The sequence below is a fragment of the Gossypium arboreum genome, chromosome 6, assembly GCF_025698485.1.
Source record: "Gossypium arboreum isolate Shixiya-1 chromosome 6, ASM2569848v2, whole genome shotgun sequence".
NCBI lineage: Eukaryota > Viridiplantae > Streptophyta > Magnoliopsida > Malvales > Malvaceae > Gossypium > Gossypium arboreum.
Genome location: NC_069075.1, coordinates 78,711,284 through 78,718,331, shown reverse-complemented (window position 1 = coordinate 78,718,331; position 7,048 = coordinate 78,711,284). Strand labels below are relative to the sequence as shown.

General features: G+C 32.5%; 1 non-coding gene across 1 annotated transcript; it reads left to right on the top strand.

Annotated features, from left to right (window-relative positions):
- Positions 1-4,761: 4,761 nt before the first annotated feature.
- On the top strand, positions 4,762-4,868 carry LOC128294529 (small nucleolar RNA R71). The gene has a single exon (XR_008284838.1). It is a non-coding gene; the product is annotated as a small nucleolar RNA R71 (small nucleolar RNA).
- Positions 4,869-7,048: the final 2,180 nt, after the last annotated feature.

The window sequence follows — 7,048 nt, the reverse complement described above, 5'->3', positions numbered from 1 at the left end:
AAATGCTGTTTAGTGCCGCAATAGGTACTATTTGGTGTGGAGGGATGGGTGGGTTGATTATATCCCCACATGGAGTGTAGGGTTGGACAGAGATGGAGTGTAGAGGCTAGCTGGGTAGGATCTCTTGATTGCATATATAAACTGTTACTGTCACTGAGATGGGCTCAGGCCCAAACTGATACTGATACTGTAATGGGCTAAGGCCCTAACTGAGACTGGACCGTTACTCAATTGTGCTTAGGCTCAGACTATATATGCTCACTATTTGGTTATTTGATATGGGATTACACATTAAATTTTCATAACTCACCCATCTGTTTATCTATACAGGTAATCCCCAGCCTTAGGCAGATAGGTGCTGCGAGGGACTCAAAGGTGGCCACACAACCGCACAAACTTTCATATTTGATTTTTAAATTATAAGCAATTTTATTTTGGGTATTTTTATTGTAATAAGGTCTCTTTGGATTTTATTTTCAATTTGGGATTTTTATTTGCTTCGATTTATAACTGCTAGTAGTAGGAAAAGACACGAGTTTTCAAAAAGATAAATGTTTTTCAAAAATATCACAAATACGTAATTGGTTTTAAGAGCTTCTACAAGAAATAACATTTTAAAAAAATATAACGACATTTTAATATGATTAAATTTTGACAAACGACTTACGTTTGGAAAATAAACGGCATGTCTTGAAATCATCTTTAAGATCACTCAAAGAGGTTTAATAAGGAATGGGTTTTAGTAATATCACACTTTACGAAAAACACTTTAATGTGACATCGCCAGATTCGGTCACAATATCCAGGCTGGGTTTGGGGTGTTACATATAAAGTATGTATAATAATCATTATTGGACCTTCCTTGGCTGGAAAATAATTTAGTCATGCTCTTGATTCACTTTATGCAAAAGTTACCCTAACAGTTCAAGCCTTTCAAAGTGACTGCCAAGCCAATTTTCACCTTTTGTGCAAAACTGTCGAAAATAAGCCAAATTTGTGAAAATTTATTATAAAAATAATTAAAATTAAACATGTTAATAATTTAAGTTCCAATTAATTATTTTATAATTAAAGTATGAATTTTGACAGAAATTACTATGAAACTGCACGAATTAGAGCTCAAAATGTGTTAAAAAAGTCTATATATTTTTGTGTTTCTAGTCTAGAGTGTAAATACTGCAACTAAAGATATGGATTTGAGGTGGTGTCTGCAAGTATACGGGTCAGGTTGTAATATAGTTACAATGAAGTAGGTAAGTATTTCGAGGATTGTACCCAGGGGATTATAGTTCGGGGAAATTTGTTACCAAGCTAATTACTGGAAATAATTACTAATCTACTTAAGTCACAAGTTAGTAGTGTTAATATGGAAGCCAGATGATGATAAAATTAATAAACTAAATAATTTGGATTAGGTCTGAATCTACTCCTAAGTTCATGTATCGGTTATTCGTATCCCTTGTTTTGACTACGAGAGTTCCATTAGACTAGATCTAATTGGTTTACCTAATTAATTACTAATGTACGACTCTATTCAACCAGCTAGTCATCAACCTAGTTGTGCCTCTCAGTGTTCAACTAACCTAATGAGTCGACAAGAACTACTTATCTCTCAACCTCACAGTTTAGACCGGTTCGAGGCTAAGGTGTTCACGGATAGGCCATACCAATTTCGGATTAATTCCCACCTAAATGACTTCCTAGGGTCGTCAAGCCTAAGGTTTAATTTCTTCCTCTCCCAAACAATTGATCCACTAAGAAACTCTATCCTTCAATAAATTAATAAGATTAGAACAGTTGAGACATGTGAGATATGTATAAAGCATAAATTAATTCTAATATTTACACAAACATTCAATTAAAAAAGAAAAAGATATAAAGAATAGAGTAAAGGAAAAGAGATGTTCATGGATTTATCAATGAAAGTGTGGCTCTAGAACAATCTCCACTCTAAAAGTCTCACTTCAAAATAAGATCTTGTGATTAGAAGAACATAAAATACCCTAAGTAAAAACTAAGAATGAAATAAAAAAAACCCTAAGTATATTTTATGTCTCCCTAAAATTGTGCGTTTAAACTGATTACAATAGTCTTTATATAGGCTAAACTCAGAATATTAAAGTGCCTAAATTATCCTTGAAGTCCTTAGAGTTTGACTATACAAATACTTCTAATTTTCCCTCAAAAATGCAATTATCTCATGCAAGGAGTTTTTGGGTTGTGCACGGGCGGTGTTGCAACACAAGCATGCAATGTTGCAACATTGGATCTAGTGTCGCGACACAGCAAGAAGCGTGTCGCGACATCGAGGGAAATTTCACTCTAGAACTTGTTTTTGGCTTCTATCTTCGAAGTTGAGGCATCAATGTGTTGGTGTCACGACATAGGTATCAGTTTTGACCTGAATATGCATCTTTAGCTCCCGACTTGACCTACAAGACCATGTAACCTTATTTAGATATATAAAATGTAAAAAAAAAAACTACTAAAATGCATAAATTGCTACTATGATATTATCAACCAATCTCATGTTCATAACACATACCAATTCATGTCATTCCATAAGCTAAAAACAAACCAAAACATATGGTTTATAACCTTGATACATTCCATTCATTCTTATGCCAAGTTCTTACCCAATTCTAAAATATGCACATACCAAAACTTACCAAATTGACCATTTCTTTTGGCCAACCAATTGCACATCATAATGACACACTTGCATCACATAATTCATGCCAAAAACACATTCATATACACAACCAAAACCAAGACAAATCACATGGCTAAATATATACATTACCAAACATAATCAAAGTACTTCTAGCCTATACATGCCATACTTTAATATTCACATTTTCAAAAGGTACCAAAAAGAAGTACGATAGTGTGGTGATAATCGTCGATGATCCCCGAGCTCTCGGTAGCTACGATATCTATAAAACATTTGAAAAAACACACCAAGTAAGCTTTTAAAAGCTTAGTAAGCCATATACAAATAAACTTATCATTAAAACATGAAAGCATCATCAAATTACATATACTTAACGACCAAATACTATCTCATACCACATAGTTAATAAACATTTCACATTTCCCAATTCATTTACACATATAAAATATTCTCTCATACTTATAACACATATCATCACTTGTACATATACTTACCTTTTATTCTCAAATATAGTATACATTTCAAACGTACCTGAATTGGATACACATCTCATATAATCGTTTGTTTCTCAGAATGTCCGTTGAACCATTCGGAATCAATAAGGATACTCGGATAGCTCGAAAGGCTCATACAATGCCAACAACCCAGACATGGTCTTACTTGTAATCAAATATCGATGCCACTGTCCCAGATAGGGTCTTACACGAAATCAAATACGAAGCCAATGTCCTAGACATGGTCTTACACGTAAATCATAAGTCGATGCCAACATCCCAGATGTGGTCTTACACGATAGCACATATCAGAATCCTATGTCATGACATATGTATCCTAACTATTCCTATGGTTCGTACGGGGCTTTTCGAATGTCAGAACTTTGTCGATACTTTCTTAGATGTCTCATATTTCTCAACTCATATAATCATTCATCATATTTCAATAGCATATAATCAATAGTAATTCAATTCATAACACATTTATTTGTATATAGACTTACCTCGTATGAGTATGAATAGAAATGAATGGTTATTCGACGACTTTCGACTTTCCCCGTTCTAATTTCGTTTTCTTTGGTTCTTGATCTATATAAATTAAAATTTAACTCTTTTATTCACCAAATCATTCAAATCAATCCACAAACACATATTTAGGGCATTTTACAAATTAGCCCTCACATTTTCACATTTTGACAATTTAGTCCCTAATCACAAAAATCAAAAAATTTTCATATACCCATGTTAGGTTGAGTCCCCATAGTATTCTTATAAGCCCATATGTTTCATTTATTTCACATTTTAGTCCCTCAATTTACAAATTTCACAATTTAATCCAAATTACTCAAATTCATCAAAAATTCAAATATAAAATATGTTAACCCAAAACATATCTTTCACTTACTATCATCCAACTTCACAAAGCTCACATTATCAACAAGGGCATAACTTAAAATCATCAAAAAAATCAAAAATTCAAACATGGGCTTGATAGAACTCTAAGCAACAATCACAAAAACATAGAAATTATAAAAAAATCAGTCAAAAACACATACCTATTTAGTCAAAACAAGTGTTGAAACCCTAGTTGGATGAGAGAGCTTTTCTTTCTTTTAATTTTTGGCAATGGTGAATGATAATGCCTTGATTTTCATGCTTTTGATTAATTTAATTAACATAATATACTAAATACCAATTTTGCCCTTTTATTAAACCATTTAATAAACCATTATATTAAGGCCATAATTGTCCATTCATGCTTTCAATGGTCTAATTGCATCATAAGGACCTCTCCTTTAATAACACAAATCAATTAAGCACTTTAACAAACAGCAGGCAACTTTTACATTTTATGCAGTTAGATCCTTTTATTAAATTAAGCACACAAATGATCGAATTTTCATACTAAACTTTCACAGATGTAAATTCACATATTATAAGCATAGAAAATAATATTAAAATATTTTTATGACTCAGATTTGTGGTCCCAAAACCACTATTTCGACTAGGGTCTAAATCGGACTGTTACAAAAGTTATGTGTAAAAAGGATGTAAATAATATTGTAATTCATGGTAGATCACAACCAATCTTGTAAACCATGGTATGGACACTTGCATAACATTAATTTGAAGCACTCCCAAGCCTCGTATAATGACTCTCTTTCCAATTGTCAAAAATTTGTAATGTCCATCCGAAGTTTCATGGTCTTGCTCGATGGAAAATACTTTGCCAAAAACTTGCTCTGTAACCCCCTAGACCTGACCTAGACATTATAGCTAAATCTTGAAGATCACATTAGCCATGGTAATGGCACAGAAAATCATTTAACTATTTCTCTTGACTAACTTTGTTATTTAAAAATTGTCATTTTGACTTGCTTGAGAAAAAGAAAATAGTATCTACATGTAATCTTTTGGAAAGAATTTGTCAAAATTGATTATCTTTAGAAAACTCTAGTTTCAAAGGTTTACAGAGAACATCATGTTTCAAAATTGTCGAAACAAAAAATATCTTAGCTAACTCTCTCTTGTTGATTTGAAATCAGAATTTGGACATGTCTTGTCAAATACCAATTTAATAAGAAAAAAATGTTGATTTTCCAGAAACAAAGTATGTCTTGTCAAATACCAATTTAATGAGAAAATAATGTTGAGTTTCCAGAAACAAAGTTTTATATTTGAAATATCAACATTGAGTTGAGTTGTCGCTTAGGTTGAAAAATCTAGTTTTTCTTACCAAGTTTATAAATCAATTTAGGTGATAGTTTTAAAAATTCAATCATGCATAATTATCCAAAAACCCAAATACCAAATGAAATGTCCTAAACCTTAGTCCAAAAGTAACAAAAAAAAAATCCCAAAATACCAAGTATTAATGTATGATAATTTATTTGAGAAAAATATCCTCCATAAGCTAAGCCCATGTTCTAACCTCGATTATTATCTGAAAAAAAATCAGAAACTCAAAGGGGTGAGCTTTTAAAGCCCAATGTGGTTCAATTTGCGTAGAAACAGAAAATAAAACAGAAACTCATTTAGTATAATAGATCACATATTCAAAAATATACAGTAACAAAATAACATCTATCAATATGCATAGCGATGATATCGATGCAATGCTTTTTCAAAAACAATGCATATTTCAGAAAACATTTCCTAGTCATCTCCGCTACACACCACAATGAGTTCCACAGAACTCGTCCATCCACTAACACACCAATTATGTTGACAAGTCACCTGATAATGCAGTCAAGCTACTAGATACAGAATCTTGTGGTCAAGCCACCATATATTGCCGTCAAGCTGCCAAATAAATATTATGGGTATACTGCCAATTAAGTCATCTCGGGTTCCCCGACAATGATGCCATCCTGGGTTGCCTGGCAATGATGTCTTACTAATATAAATATCCAATTAAACTGCCAAAACTTCCTTCGTACATTCATATCCCAACCCCATGCATGTGATATGGCATACAGAACAGAATATTCAGTAGGCATACTTTACATGCGAATCAAAATCAGTATAGCAGCATGCTTAACATGTGAATCAAAAATCAGAATAATAGCATGCTTAACATGTGAATCGGAATCAGAATAATAGCAAGTTTAACATGCAAATCAGAATATTCAAATCAGTGGCATGTTTATTTTACCTGCATATCCAATAATGAAATATATCATGTTACATGAGTATCAGGAAAACATATATCAACACGTGTATCAGAAAATCGCATAATCACATACATAATATCACATATCTGAAGTTTCAAAATCACTTACTTGGAATCCTTTTTAATGGATTTTATCAATACATCTAAATACTTAGTGTATTCATCCATTTTCACTTTTTAGATTTTTCTTAAACAGTTATTTAATATTTTTACATTTTTATGATTAACAATGATACCATATATTTTAACAAGATAGATCCTCACACCAAATTTCACAAATTCCAAGGATAACAACTCCATTTCCAACTCTTCAAGAGGAGATCGATTCTTGAGTCCGTAGGTATAAAAAAATTCATATCGCATTAGAATAAAGTTATTTTAATGAATAACTCTCATTTTAGTGATAAAGTAAAATACTTACCTACTCAACTGTCCAAAAAGGACTCTACCAAAAAGTGGGGTACGTATCCGAGATTTATGAATATCACTTCACGAATGCACAATAAACTGTAACGTTAGATCGTCCTAAAATAGGGAATCTTCAATGCTTACACATTATCAAAAGGATAGGGGCTTAACAAATTCTGTAACACCCCTAACCTATATCCGTCGCTGGACTGGGTTGCGAGACACCACTAACCCGTATCCGTCGTCGGACTAGGTTCGAAACATTCCCGGTCAAAGGTAAAATTTCAAACACTAATATAT